At 39.2% G+C, this 16,672-nt stretch overlaps 1 pseudogene; it reads right to left on the bottom strand.

Moving 5' to 3' along the window:
* Positions 1 to 4,351: 4,351 nt before the first annotated feature.
* On the bottom strand, positions 4,352 to 16,208 carry LOC127444705 (probable E3 ubiquitin-protein ligase HERC3; annotated as a pseudogene).
* Between the last annotated feature and the right edge of the window lie 464 nt (positions 16,209 to 16,672).

The raw sequence follows: 16,672 nt of genomic DNA, 5'->3' as shown, positions 1-16,672 counted from the left end.
TTTAGATCAACTGACTTTGTATCCTGAGAAGTTAGAAAATGAATTAATAATCCTGTGGAGGCAAGGCATAGATCTAGTAGGGTCAGAGAGGAATAATAAAATATCATCTGCTTAAAGCAGAAGCTTATGCGCCATACTTCCCGCCATCACCCCTGGAAAATCATCCTCCTTTCTTATCGCGGCTGCTAATGGTTCCAGGGCAAGACAGAACAATAAAGGGGAGAGAGGGCAACCCTGCCGAGTGCCCCTATCCAGAGTAAAATAATCTGAAATTAATCCATTCGTTTGTACCGCCGCTACTGGGTGTCTATAAAGTAACTTAATCCATCCAATAAAAGTATTCCCGAACCCATACATTTCCAGAATCTTTAAAAGATAATCCCATTCTACCATATCAAACACCTTTTCGGCATCAAGTGAGATGGCAGCGTCCGGAGTCTGATCATTCGCCACTGACTACATGATATTGATGAAACACCTAATGTTATCAGAAGAGCTACGGCCCAGAATAAACCCCACCTGATCTATATGTATAAGAGATGTCATAACTTTACTTAATCGGTTAGCCAAAATTTTTGACAATATTTTTACATCTAGTTGGATCAGGGAGATTGGACAGTAGCTCTTACTTGGATCTTTGTCCTTTTTAAGAATCAGACTGATCCGGGCTTGTGTCATGGTTGGCGGAAGCTTTCCATTATTTAATGATTCCGTGTAAACTTCTAACAAAAGTATAGCCAGTTCTGTAGCATAAGATCTAAAAAATTCCAGCAGCAAAGCCATCTGGCCCCAGAGCCTTGCCTGAAGGTAAGGACTTAATTACCTAGTCAAGCTCCTCCAAGATTATCTCAGAATTAATATAATTTTTTTGCTCAGTCGTCAATTTAGGGAGTTCTAAATGTTCCACAAAGTTTCTAATATCTTCATCAGGAGATGAAGACATTGAAATATAAAGATCAAGTGCCTCGGCACTTTTAATATTCCCTTCCACCTCCACGAGTTCTTGTGCTTTGGATTTTTTGATGAATGAGGCATATTGTATGATCCGTCCCCTAAGAACCACCTTAAGTGCCTCCCAAGCCATGCCCACAGAGGATACTGAGGACCAGTTGGTCTCCATATAAACATTGATTTCAGCCTTTAACATTTGTTGGAATTCAGGATTTTGCAAAAGGGAAACATTAAAGTGCCAACTATATGATTTATTTTTCTCCATATGTGGCAACACCTCTAAACTCACCAGGGTGTGATCTGAGACTAAGATGTTTCCAATTGAGCAATTAACAACAGATGAAATGAGGGACTTAGATATCACAAAGAAAAAATCTATTCTAGAATAAATCTTATGTACTGATGAAAAAAAACTAATAGTCCCTACAAGATGGGTTCAAAAGTCGGCAAATATCTGCAAGACCAAGATTTTTACACATCCTATGAAGTGTCAGTGTTGCTCTAGGGGGCTTACACACTTTTGCTTCACTAAGATCAAGGACTGAGTCCATCAAAAGACTAAAGTCTCCTCCCAATATCATATCATGAGGGGTGCCAGCGGCTTGCAACATCCCTTCAAGATCTATAAAAAAACCCTGATCATCAGTGTAAGGTGCGTAAATATTAGCCAAAATCAACCTTTGCCCCTGAATTTCTGCTAAAACAATAATGACTCTTCCTAATTTCTGTTTGAGACATTTTAATTGTAGATGTTTACTTATCAATGTAATGACTCCCCTGCTCTTACTTGAGCCAGCACTAAAGAAAACAAGCCACACAAGGCAAAGTCAGGGAGGCTTGAATCCAAGGCGGAGCTGGAGGGAAGGAGAGCCAGGGCGATGCTGCAGGCTCGGAGGACCAAGTAGACCAGAGCAGATCAGGCGGGCGGCCAGGAGACCAGGGAGACCAGAGCAGATCAGGCGGACGGCCAGGAGACCATGGAGACCAGAGCAGATCAGGCGGACAGCCAGGAGACCATGGAGACCAGAGCAGATCAGGCCGATGGCCAGGAGACCATGGAGACCAGAGCAGATCAGGCGGACGGCCAGGAGACCGGGGAGACCAGAGCAGATCAGGCGGATGGCCAGGAGACCAGGGAGACCAGAGCAGATAAGGCGAATGGCCAGGAGACCAAGGAGACCAGAGCAGATCAGGTGGACGGCCAGGAGACCAAGGAGACCAGAGCAGGACAGGCGGATGGCCAGGGACCCGGGAGACCAGAGCAGAACAGGCAGACGGCCAGGAGACCAAGGAGAGGACCTCAAGGTGGGTACTGGGTCAGGAGGCCTGGGAGGCGGCCGCAGGGCCAAGACAGGGTCAGGAGTCCTGGGAGGTGGCCGCAGGGCCGAGACAGGGTCAGGAGGCCTGGGAGGCGGCCGCAGGGCCGAGACAGGGTCAGGAGGCCTGGGAGGCGGCCTCAGGGCCGAGACAGGGTCAGGAGGCCTGGGAGGCGGCCGCAGGGCCGAGACAGGGTCAGGAGGCCTGGGAGGCGGCCGCAGGGCCAAGACAGGGTCAGGAGGCCTGGGAGGTGGCCGCAGGGCAGGGACAGGGTCAGGCGGCGGAGCCGCTGTAGGAGGAATCTCTGGGGGAGCGGGCGGAGCTGCAGGAGGAATAGTCTCTGGGGGTGGAGCCACAGGTGGAAATAGTCTCTGGGGGTGGAGCCATGGGAGGCTTGAGGGGCCAAGCCGTGGAAAAAAATTCCTGTAGAAAATGTTATAAATATTTTTAAAAAATGTATGAAACCAAACTGGACACAAATATTAAAATTCTACAAAAAAAAAAAAAAAAAACATTGACACTCGATTTTTAATGGATTTCTCATTTTTATCACCTTGGACAACCTTATTTGTCAATAACCCTAAAACAAATACCACTGGGTTTGATAAGTTGTTATCTAGCTTAATGTAATGATATTCATTCACATTCAATTAACATTAATGATCTTAAGCCATATATAATATTGTTGAAAGTTATTGCAAACTACCATTTTAGTGTCATTTGGTCTTACTTAGTCTGCCATCATGACCATGGTCTTTAGCGTGCAATCTCAAGACCGAGAACCTTCCCATCCCGGATGAATCCAATAAAGCTCTTTCCCGCTGACATGTCCTGTATTTCAGATTTTGGACACATGAAGCGTATTCCACCACAATCCGCATGTTTTACATTGTCAGGCAAACCGAGGCCCTCTCTGACCTGCGCTCCCCAATAACACAACATCTTAACTGTTCATGAAGGAAACCAGCAGTGTTTCACTGTACAACTTAGCCTAAACCGAAAACGAGGAGGAAACAGCTTATAGGTTGTTTTCAACACCAACAAAACTCATTAGTAAGCGATTTCCCACAAAATGAAAGTAATTTGTGAAACATGTTAGCAATGTTTGTTAGTCTTCAGCGTAAGCGTACATTGTGACACAGGGCGAATACCACTGCAGGAAGGGGACACCATTCAAAGGATCGGGCCAAATAAAAGTATTATGAAAATATATATTTTTGGGTAAAAGTGTTGGGTAAGTTACTCTAAAAAAGTAATTAATTACTAACTACTAATTACGTCTTCTACAGTGTAATTAGATTACTGTACTATTTACTCTGTCTGAAAAGTCACTGTTAACAAAGACTGTTAGGGTCCATTACAGTAATGCCATGCAGTCTTCAGAGTAGTCACTGCAAGAGTTCTGCCCTTTGGAGAGAGTATGCATATTGGATGATATGCACTTTTGTTTGAAATTCGGCCACAATGTGAAAAATTAATGGATGTGGATCGGAATGATGCTGTTTTGACTTCATATGTGGAAAAAGAAACCATAACTATGCTTTAAAGTAAATTCTTCGACGTACTATGTTGTTAAAACAGCATTACAGTAAAATGGCTAAGTGTGACCATGGGTTACAGGTATAGTTAACTGTGAAAATATTATGGTATTACCAGAAGAGTGATGTCAAATATTGTTACAAATAGGTTACCTGTTTACAAGTGTTCATATATCAAAGAAATGTCAAGTATTTATCAGTATGGAAATATGGACTGAAATAAAGTAAGAAAAAGTAATATCACTATGATCATAATGATCATGGTGTCCTTATCTGCCACTGACTTTCCTTTCTCACTGACAAATTAATATGTTGACAATGTTATGGCACACATTTAAAAGTCTTCTCCCTTTGCAATGCAGTTTTGTATCTATGCAGAAAGCATTAAAAAAATAAATTGATTTCATAATTCGTAATATACATATCTCCATAAATCAAGCTTTGAAAGACAACAACCATTTTTTCTCCCATTTCATTAGCACTTTTGTAATGTCAACAGCATAACTGACAGGAAAAGTGTTCACTTAATAAATCAGGTAAGGTAAAGAATACATGAAAAATTCACAAAAAGTATTTTATTTGTCTACTCAAATAAACATGCTTAAAATATGTCAAATAATATGTCAAGTGGTTATAAAGTGACAAACACATGTGATATTGTTCTGTGGAAAAAATAAGTACACCCTTGGCCTCAGAAGCTAGTATTGCCCCCTTTAGCAGAAATAACTTCTTGCATGCGTTTTGCATAATTGTCCACAATTCTGACATCGGCTTGCTGAAATTTTTGACCACTCTTCCTTGCAAAATTCTTTCAGTTGCAAGATGTTTGAGGGTTTTCTTGCATGTACTGCCCGTTTCAAATCCCCCCACAACATTTCAATGGGATTCAAATCTGGGCTTCGACTAGGGCAAAGCCATTCCAAAGCCATTCCATAACTCTCTATTCCTTCTTTTTGAGCCATTCCTTGGTGGATTTGCTAGTGTGTTTAGGATCATTATCGTGTTGAAAAGCCCACTTCTGGTTCAACTTCAGCTTTCGGACAGATGGCCTCACATTATCTTGAAACACTTTTTGATACTGTATGATGCAGAATTCATAGCTGAATCAATGACTGCAAGCTGCCCGGTCCCTGAGGCAGTGAAGCAACCCCAAACCATAACATTTCCACCACCGTGCTTCACAGCTGGTATGAGGTTCTTCTCCTGAAAAGCTGTCTTTGGTCTGCACCAAACATGTGTACTGTTACTGTGGCAAAACAACTCTATCTAAGACCAACCTGGTCTTTGCCTATATGTTCACTGGAAAACTGTATTCTAATAATTATAATAATAATTTTCTTTATTTATCACACATTATTTGCACATATACAGTGAAATTCTTCTTTTCACATATCCCAGCTAGGCTGGGGTCAGAGTGCAGGGTCAGCCATGATATAGCACCCCTGGAGCAGATAGGGTTAAGGGCCTTGCTCAAGGGCCCAACAGTGGCATCTTGGCAGTGCTGGGGCTTGAACCCCCAACCTTCTGATCAGTAACCCAGAGCCTTAACCGCTGAGCTACCACTGCCTAATGTTTTATTCATGCTCTAATGTTCTTTTTAGACAGCAAAGGCCAGGAGACCACGCCTCCCATGCAGATCAAATTTGTGCAATCTCTTTCTGATTGTAGACCCATGCACTTTGACATCAACAACTGCTAGAGCTACCTGCAGATCCTATGATGAAATTCTGGGGTTCTTAGAGACTTCTTTTTTCATCACACGATCTGCTCTTGGGCTGAAATTGCTGGGACGGCCACTCCTGGACAAATTGGCAGTCATTTGAAATTTCCTTACAGTGGAATGATTTATTTCAAATAATTTGGAAATCTTTTTAAATCCCTTGCCAGACTCATATGCACCACTTTTTTCTGAAGGCCTTACAGAACACTTGGCATGATGGCACCACACACCTCAGTAGCAAAGAGAACACCAGACACTAGATGTGAGAGGTTTAATTAAGACAGGTTCCACCTGCACTCCCTAAGCAGGTTCTAATCATTGGCACCCAATCTTGAACACCTGATTATAATTTTATGGATTTGAAGGTGTGATAAATCTAGGGGGTGTACTCACTTTTTCCATGTGACTGATCTGTTTTGTTTTTTTTACATTACGAAAATTACTACAAAATGTAAATTTTATGTGTCATTTGTTTGAGTATATCAACTTTATTAATAGGCACTGTTTCAAATGTTTGTGTGTCCAAATATGTCATAAAAAGCCAACAATTTTCATGGGGTGTACTTATTTTTTCATATGACTGTATAATATAGCACCAACAGTGCTTGTTAATTTCAAACATTTGAGGTCTGTACACTCTGTAATACCTACATAAATCTACAAAAGTAATTTGATGACATTAAGCAAAATATTTTCCCCTACAAGGGCAATAGATAATGTATATTGACCATATATTTGCAAATATATAACTGAAGGAGCTCAGTTTAACTCGGATCACTCCGTTTTGTATGTATTTCATAAAAAGATTCAAAGTGCAATCATAAACATATATTATGGGGTCAGCTAATTCCTCGAGGAAATTTCACACCTGTCCAAAAACCTCACAGAAGTTGATAGCATGCATTAGCTTGTTGCGAAGTGTGTCGATGTTGCTGTATTTGGGGAGATGTAATATGCCAAAACAGGTCTGGGCTTCTGGGAAACAGTCGTCTGGCTCGGGAAGGTTTAACTGCACAATCTTCAGTGCCAGCTTTGAGAGACCTCCGGCAGGAACACGGTCCGTCCCATACACGAAAACTAAACAAGAATGTATAGAGTGAAGGTTTAAGCCAAACAATATACAATTCTATAAAGGTGAAGATTAGATAGGTGCATAAGAAAACATAATTTCTTGTTCAAGTGTTCAATATTGTTACATATCTTCAGCCACCAAGAGAAAACTTACGTAGAAATTTCTTCTTGTTCTCTTCAGACAGCTCAAAGAAAACAGTCCAGATGTTCTTAATAAGCTCATCAGAGGGAGAACAGTGTTTGTAGGTAGCACCCTAACATTAGTAAAAGAAAGTTAGGTTTACCAAAAATACTTACAAATTTTAAAGGAGTCATGACATGAGAAATAACATTTTCCTTGATCTTTTCAAATAAAAGAGTTCATTGTACTATAAAAACATACTGTAAGTTTCAGAACTCAAAACTTCCTCCTCACTGCAAAAAGAGCATTTGTTGAAACCAAGCTGCCAAAATGACTCGTTCTCTACTTCAACTGTGGTAGACATTTGCATTTGACCACCTCCACAACAACACATCAATGCCTACTTTACCTTATTACTTCCATTCTCGTCCAATAGCGGTGAGAAGAGAGATGGCAATGAGACAGCAAGTCAGTCAAGAGCAGAGAGCCAATCATAACAGTGGGCGTTTACTGTCAAGTCGTAAAGGAGAAGCAGCACCAAAACCGAACGTTTCTGACAAAGGTTCAGAAATAGGGTGGAAAATTATCATGTTTTACAAATATATGACTGTTTTTTGAGCAAACAACTTTACTAATATTATAAGTGAACCTCAAGGTACATATTAAAATAATAATAAAAAGCATGTCATGACCCCTTTAAGTGCTTTCTACAAACTTGCAAACTTTTACCTGGCGAAGGACTTTCCACTCATATTCACGTGAACCATGGAAAAGTTCCCTGAGTTCTTCAGGGTGGAATATTTTCCAGGCATTGACTGGACAACCCTTAAAAAAACCTCTTGAAAACTGCTCAAACTGATTCTTCACTGACTTGTTGAAAACAAAGTCGACGTACAACTCCACATACTTCTCTCTGCAAACAAATGGGAAATAAAACTTGCCGTTTTTACTTTGCAATGACTTACAAAGTAGCACTGCGATAAAAAAAGAGCATATTAAATCTGTGGCATCTAAAGCCCCTGGTTATAATCTTGTTTTGTATTTTCCTGTTTTTCTGGCTTAAAGTTGGTTTAATAGAAGAACATAGTTTAGAATTTAAAAGACAATGAAAAGGAAGTTCGTGATGACATTATCAATACAATGCTCTTATGCAAGCACTAATTACACCAACAATGCAAAACTTTAAAATACCGTTCCCACCTATTAATTTTGGTCACTGGAATCTGACTTCCATTTGGAATGAGCTCTTGCCCTTTGACCTGAAAGAGATACCAATGTAAGCATCCAAACAGCTATTTACACTGTTATAAAATAAATCATAATATCTGTATTACCGTGAAATCCAAAAAGAGCTCATCCACTACTTCCTCGTCCTCCTCGAGAAGATTTTTTTAAACTTCTAATAAAAAACAATATTGATATGACTTGACAGATACAGTAAACCTGCTTTGAATAGCATTTTGAAGCTTACAGTTCAGGTCATTAACCATTTACCTGGCTTCCACGGGAGACAGTTCCTCTAGATCATTTAGCGTGGGACTCAACTGGAGGAGTTTCTTGAACAATGCCAGCGGAAAGTTAATGTTCATGTAATGATGGTTGTGCAGTGTCATTCCACAGATAATGCCAATGTAATACAAATCTGTGACATCACAATCTTTTTTGTTTGTGCACTGAAAAGACACAAAAATCATAGTGTGTATCGATACTGTGCATAAGAAATCAGGCATGTTTTTGTGCGACAACACGACTTACATCAGGACTGAACCAAGCCAGAGAATTCTCACAGACTTCCAGCAGCCTTTGGTCCCAAGTGAGAATCGACCGTGAAAGGAGGGAGAAAAACTCGGCAGATAAGCCCCTCTCATCGACGCCATTCTCCCCAACAAAGTTCACCTGTTTAGGAGACAGTTGCATTAAAAATGATGGAAGTCATATGGCAAGATGTTTTAGGTAAAATGCCAAATCAAATATGCTTCAGACCAGTTCTCTGTTTAAGTGCTGTTTCAGTAAGACAATATTACCTGCAATCTAAGGGAAAATGAGTGGAGGCCTTGTTTGAGATACAGAAGTGTGTCCTTCAACAATGATTGTCGGTTTATTTGCAACAGGTTGCCCTGGAGACAGTGCATGTACCAGTCTACATCTGGATTGTTCTGCAAGAAAGGGTTCTGCAAGAAAGGATTCTGCAAGTACTAGAAAAGTAAAAGTTAAAATGGTTAGCTTTAGGGTTTTATAAAATTATTACATTAAACTTGTATAACATACTTAATAAAACATAGAATGACTGTCTCAGACTTGCAGTAAAAATATTCTGTTTAGACACAGTGTCAGCCACAAAAGGGAAATTGACCAGCATTTCAAGAGTTTCCTGAACGAAAGAAATGCATGTTAGGAATATAAGATTGTTTATAGACATCTTGAACAAAGAACATAATAAATATCATATGATTCTCTTTGAAATGTCCATATTATAATGTTTGTGGTCAGAAGTCTATGATACCCACAATATAATAATCTTTCTGTTTCGCAATTTCACTGATATCTTCACTCCCAACAAGACCCAAAAATGTGTTTATTATGTCTTCATCCGTGGTTTTCAGCTATTGATGTGAGAGAAAAAAAGAAAAAAAATTCTGTGGTATTTAGGTTTTCCCTCAAAAGAATTATCTTTGTGAAATGGAATTCAGAGTTGTTTTGGTTCTCACCGTGTCAAGGAGATCATTGATTTCAGGAATGATGAAATCCCTATTTGTGATCATGTCATTGTAGGTACTGCAGTAAACCTTTACAACAGAGACACAAAAGTAAATGACTATAATAAAGTTATGAGTTGGGTTTAAGTGAGTTTTCTATGATTGCAAATTTTATCTTGTGATCTAATGTGTAATGAAAGCACCTTATAAAGCATCTGAAGGACCTGCAAACATTTCTGCAGTCGTTTCGTTATGTTTGTTTCGCCACACACAAATCCTGTCAATCAGCTTTGCAGATTCTTTACGAAATAATTCCACCAAGCATTTGAGATAGTCATCAGGGAGTCTGGACCAGTAATTCTCTAAAAATATAACATAACATGAACAGTCTTAGACAAATTAAAAAAAAAAAAAACCATAATGGTTGAAAAGGTACTACAGCTTTCCCTAACACTTTCAGAGCAGCAGGATTCAGCTGAAGGATTTTGGAAGCCAGTGCTTCAGTGAGTTCAGTTCTGCGTTTCTGGAGAACTCTGATGAGTTCAGGGAGGAGAAGGTAAAGTCTCAAAGCTTCTACACCAGCTGGATTTGTGTTCAGAGAAGGCAGCAGTGTATACCGAACAACGCTCACAACCTGAGGTACAAAAATTGTAAACTACATATGTTCATATAGAATTTTATATTTTTGGTAAATTTTGGATTACCTCTGACATCACCATTTTTTTCTCTGATAACTTTGCAAAAGACTGTTTAATCAGGTCAAAATCCAAAGCACAGTGCTCCACAGACAACTGGTAATGTTCGTCACAACTGCAAAGAAAGAAATTGGCTTAAAAATCTGTGATAGGTGACAGCTTACTTTGAAGGAGAAAAGAATATGAGAACTTACAAGACAAGTCTACCTACCTTGTTTTGAGAAAACTTCCATTCAGAGAGGCAGCGGATGAGAACACTTTGTTGATTTCACTGTAAATAATAAAACAATATCTATATTTTCTGGTGTGTCTGCTAATAAGTAATAATAATAGTAATAATAAGTTAAGGAAGGATGTCAATCCCGTTAGCCAAGCCGAAAGTTAGACATACATTTCACATTATCTCAAGTGAGTGACATGGACATAATATATGCAGTAAATAAAACTTTACAACAATAGCATAAACAGCATGTCAATGGTGCAATGTTTATGGAATCATAATCAGACGGTAAGTCGGAATGTTGTTTCCGAGAGTTCCAGTACCCAAGGATCAGCCACATTATGCCAAATAACTGAGAAGCGGCATCTCCTATCAGACATTTTTCCATCAGCTCCCATGTGTTTACCTTCCCCTGTGGTGCGACCGGAAGCATTTTGCGTCAGCAGCGTGAGAGACCCGGGTTTGGATCCAGTGTTGAAACCAGGAAGTAATCATGTTCACATAATCAGTGACGAGCGCGATTCAGAGGTCGCATTTTTCCCTCTAATGTTACATTTTTACTCCATTGATGGATGGTTAGGTTTAGGTTTGGAGTTTGGTTTGGGGGGTGCAGTTTATAAAATATGCATTCCTCTTCACTGTATTACAGCCTGTACAGCTGAAAACAACCTGCTTTAAAACTTGCTTTTGCCGCCCCTCTGTGGACATACATTACACGCAGAAAATAGAGCTCACATGTTCCCATACGCGCAACAACACTTACCGCTTTGGCCACTGGGGGCAGTGTTTCAAATTTCGGTAAGCACAGACCGATTTTAGCAAAAGAAAAGTCAACCTACTGTTTCCGATTTCACTGTGAGATCAGTCTGATGGAATTCAAGCCAAACACTCACTTTTTTGTTGTTGCCCATGACTTTGGGTCACTTTCGGACACCCATCGTTCAATCATTCTGTCATCTAATATCAAAATCTCTCTGCTTGGACTAGGTTTAGGCGTTGCTGTATCATTTCCAAGTTCCTACAAAATACAACAAAGTCAAATATCTATTATTTGTATTAATCAATCATTAAAATAGTAGTTAAACTATTTATTTATGGAAAAAAAATATCTTTATCCTACCTTGAAACACAAGGCGAAGGAATGGTTCTCCCCAGCAATGAGTTTCTCAACTGCATATGCATGATTAGATTCTGTATAAAACAAATATTTAGTCATTTGATGAGCAACACCAAGAATATAAAGATGTCTGCAACAAACTAACCCATTGCTAAAAGTTGATTTGTAATTACCAGTTGGCAGCTCCACAGGTAATGGCACAGACTGATTACTCATTTGTCCATTTCCCAGCTGCCCTTGTGTCCCACATCCAAATGAATAGATCAGCTTTGACGCTTCCACTAATACAAGAGTGTGATGTCTTGGACGCAAGAATTAATCAAATGCCTTATTGAGTTTAGCTCAAGCAACTTATCAATAACTTGTTAATATTTGTTTTAAAGAGGAGAATTATCATTAATGTGTAATGGTTGAATAAAATTATACTCTGAAATACCAATCATAAAACTTGTAAACAGTATTCTACCTCCCACATGTGATCCGGGACACTTTAGATCCCCACAGTTCAGGTGCCACACGTGGATGATATTCATCTGTAAATGAGTTGTGCCCAAGTTGGCCAAAACATCCCGATCCAAATGTGAACACTGTGCCTCCCTGATATTACAATTATCATTACTTTATCATCAACTTGACATCTACTGCAAATATTCATACTTTATTAAAAAATGGTATTATCATAAAATGTCATTATCATAAATTCATATTGGCTTTTTTAGTACAACTTGATCTTTTTGGTCCTCGAATTTGATAGGCCAAGCTTGGCTTACTATTTGTATCACTCCGCTTGTCTGTGTTCAAGGCTTTCCAAACAGTGGTGGGGATTTTGATTTGTTCATTTTGATTTCTTTCGCTGTTTCCTTCAGTGGCCATTTCTGCAGATTACATCTTTACTCCAGTAGGTGGCGACAAATGAGTGTCATTTATGTTATGAGTGAGTCATTGACTCAACTGATTCATTAAAAAGCACTGATTCGTGCACCACCGAAAAAATCAAAGTGTATTATAATGATTAATTTACTTCGATTCATTTTGAAACACTGATTCAATCACAATTGAACTTGTGAACTTGTGCTTGATGCTTTGCTGTATAAGACATGTATGAACCAACTGGCCAATTTTTGTCTGAAACGTACATTATTCAGTGTTATTTACTTGCTTTTTGAACTGTTGAATAAAAGCAATATCACACTCGCAATTGTGCTGAACAAACGTATAATGTTGCTTGAATGGTAAATGTAGTATGTACAATAATTGTCATGATACCTTTGATAAAGTCGCAGTGTGTTCCCCACCACATGAGATGAACACAGTTTTCTTCCGGGTCAGGCTGCTTACATCTGTTGGGACGTGTCTGTCTGTGATGGCAATACAGTAAGTTCATTACTTCCAAATACATCACATTCATGCACTGACATTGTATTTAACTAATCACAAAAGTGTGGTGACAGATTGGTTAATGTTTATGATGCTATGATAAGATCAGGCCACAAATGTCAAGTATTCCATGTCACGTGTATAATCTTAACACATTGTCAAAGAAAAAGACCTTTGGTGTCTCCTAGGCCCAGCTGTCCAGCGTTGTTCTTCCCCCAGCCAAACACAACTCCAGAGAGAGACAAGGCAAAACTGTGGTCTCCTCCAGCGCTGATCTGAACCAGAGGAATCCCACTCAGACTCTGAATGTGTTGAGCAGTCAGAGAGCCAGATCGTCCTTCCTTCAAACCCAGCTGACCGTGAGAGTTCTCACCCCATACAAACAACTGACCATCTGAGAGGAGAAGAGGAACAACTCTGCACATCTACTCTGGCAAATGCATCATTTTTATCAATTCAAGTCAATCTAAAGCAGCCAAAACAAAATGGCAGCAATTTTCTATTCATCTGCTGCTGGTTGAATGGTGGTGAGTACCATCAGTTAGTGCCATTGAATGCTGGTCTCCACATGCGATCTGAATCACCTGCCTGTTGTCAAGGCCTTTGAGAGGACTACAGGGACAAAACATCACATTTTCAGTTGTCAAATAATTTAATAGTTTATAGACAACACCACAGACATTTGTAATTGTATGGATATTGCGGATGTAGGCCAACTGCTAGTTAATCTCAGTAATGCCACTGGAATTAGTGTTATGCATCCAGTCACATACGTGCACATCGTAGATTTGTCCATAATAAGAACTTTTCCTCCATAAGCAAGAAGGACTGCACCAGCTCCCCCACAGACAATTGATCTCATTTTATCATTCTTTATCTGTAATTGTTCTGGAGTAAATAAAATATTTTGATCAGGTAGGCTTCTTTGATTTCAGCTGCAGTTACAGTAACACTTTACAAAATGTTAACATTAGTTAAAGGAACATTCCAGGTTCAATACAAGTTAAGCTCAAATGACAGCACTTCTGGCATAATGCAGTTACCACAAACATTTATTTTCGATTTGTCCCTCCTTTTATTTAAATCTGGGTTACAGTGAGGCAATTACAATGGAAGTGAATGGGACCAATAGGTAAACATTAAAATACTCACATTTTCAAACGTATAGCCACAAGACTTAAACAATATGCATGTTAACATGATTTTAGTGTGATAAAATGCAGCAGCTAGAGTGCTAACTAGAACCAAGAAAGATGATCATATTAGCCCCATTTTATTGTCCCTACATTGGCTACCTGTTAAATTTCGTATTCATTTCAGCTACGTACAAAGCTTTGAATGGTCTAGCTCCGCAGTACTTAAGTGACCTTCTGCCACACTATATTCCATAACGTTCATTACAATTGTAAAATTCTGTCCTGTTAATAGTTCCTAGAATATCAAAATCCTCACACAGAGGTAGATCCTTTTCCAGTTTATCTCCTAATCTACGGAATACTCTTCCTAACTCTGTTTGGGACACAGACACACTCACTAGACTAAGTCTAGACTAAAGACTCATCTATTTAGCCAGGCATACACCTAATCTATCCATCAACTCATAGTTATGCACATTAGTTGAGTCTGCTGGAACCGGAAACACTTCTCATATTCTATAACTCTGCAATAAATTGATTGGCATCAACGGTAATATTATTCTGTTTGTTTCCCTGTCTCCACCTCTGGATTCATATTACCAGAGCTGGCCAGATCCAGCTCTGTTCCTACTTGGTGTCGGACTCCACTGTGTCGTTGAGTGATGCTGACTAAATGCAGCCGGTGCCAGCCAGACATCACTTCAGTCTACTACGATGGACTTCACAGAGGATGAATTGATGCCAACTCCAATCGTGAGACATGGGATACTTCATGTGCCACTGCCTGAACCTTGGATTTAGGATGGACCTCACGAACCTCAACGAAATTACCTGCCAGTTGAACTGCGATGCACCTCACTTATCTCTGCCTGCATCACCTTGGTTTAATAATGGACTACACTTTTGAAAAGAATACATAGACTTTCAATTATTTTCTAACAAAAGCCTTCATCAGCTAACTAACAAAGACAATGCATCTATGTGAACTTCTGCAGTTATTCCAGGATGAACTTCAAAGTCATTAATCTTACAGTTCGTACAAAATCTTGTTGTTTAAACACTGGCCCTTAACACTTACATGGTTTGCTCATTTAAAACCATGACTTGCACTAAACATAAGTAATATTGGTATTATATTCATGATGTTAGCCAGAGGGGAACTGGCCCCCACAGTGAGCCTGGTTTCTCCCAAGGTTATTTTTCTCCATTAACCAACATCTTCTGGAGTTTTGTGTTCCTTGCCACAGTTGCCTTTGGCTTGCTCACTGGGGTTATAAACACAATTATTATTTACTTATTTATTAATTTTCATACACAATTTACAGTCATATTTAATCAAACTACACAATGATTTATAGATTAAGATTGTATAGAAAATATAGCTTTATTTTCTGTTAAAGCTGCTTTGAAACAATGTGTGTTGTGAAAAGCGCTATACAAATAAAAGGACTAAAATTGCTTAAAGTTATGTCCAATTTTGCAACTTCGTTGGCATGACAACGAAACACTGTAAACTCTAAAACAATCATAAAAACGTGGTCAACTTTACAGCTCAAATAATACACAACAGAATAGAAGTATTCATGTTAGTACTATTATAAAATAATAAGCTTTCACATTTCTGTCTTAAAACTCTCCAAAATTTGGCCCCATTCACTTCCATTGTAAGTGTCTCACTGTAACCACGATTTTTGCTATTTTGAAAGAAAAGGAGGGACAAGTCAAAATATTAGGCTATAATATAACATAAGGATGCTTTTAATGCTAATAATGAAATAAAGTGTTAAAAAATTTTTTTTTTATCATACCTAGTCTGTCATCATGACCACTGTCTTCAGCGCTTAATCTCAGGACAGAGACCTTCCCATCCCGGATGAATCCAATAAAGCTCTTTCCTGCTGACATGTCCTGTATTTCAGATTTTGGACACATGAAGCGTATTCCACCACAATCCGCATGTTTGACATTGTCGGGCTGTAACAAACCGAGACCCTCTCTGACCTGCGCGCCCCAATAACACAACATCTTAACAGGCGATGCAACCGGCAAACTCCAGCAGTTTTACTGTCTGTATCAGTCTCTCACATTAAAAGGAAAGCGAGTGAAACTGTTTGCATTTCCGCCTAAACGAAACTTTTCCGCTTTCCCACAAAACGAAAGTATTGCATAAAACATTTACAGTGATTTTAGGTCTTACTGTTATATTTACTAGTGAGTGATATACGAATTAGTGTTAATGCGCACGTGAATGGATTGTTAGCTACTGTAAATTGACCGGAGTGAGGATCTTTCCTCTTATAAAGTTGAATCGGAAACGAAACAGAAACCTGTTTGACCTGTTTTCAAATAGTGCATTAATATTACATAATAATAATAATAATAATAGCAATGTATTATTACATTAGGTTACAACATGTATTATAACACAATTATTAGCTTACTCCACATGATAATAACTATTGTCAGGGGTACAACAGGGCTAAAGGCGCACATGAAGGAAAATTGCTTTTTTTCAGGCAAGAGGGCCTTTTACCCCACACAGAGGGTTCATAGTGAGATATAGGCTGGTGGCAATAGTTATAGTGCAAAATCTGTCAACAAATCCAAATACTTTTGACACAGATGGCAATGCCCCCCTTTAGACGCCCATCATGGTTCACTTGCCTCTTTTACTCAAACTGGTCTTGTGGGGGAGAGAGGGTAAAACAGCCAT

This window comes from Myxocyprinus asiaticus, chromosome 8 (genome assembly GCF_019703515.2).
Source record: "Myxocyprinus asiaticus isolate MX2 ecotype Aquarium Trade chromosome 8, UBuf_Myxa_2, whole genome shotgun sequence".
Classification (NCBI taxonomy): domain Eukaryota; kingdom Metazoa; phylum Chordata; class Actinopteri; order Cypriniformes; family Catostomidae; genus Myxocyprinus; species Myxocyprinus asiaticus.
This window is presented reverse-complemented; position numbering and strand designations above follow the sequence as displayed.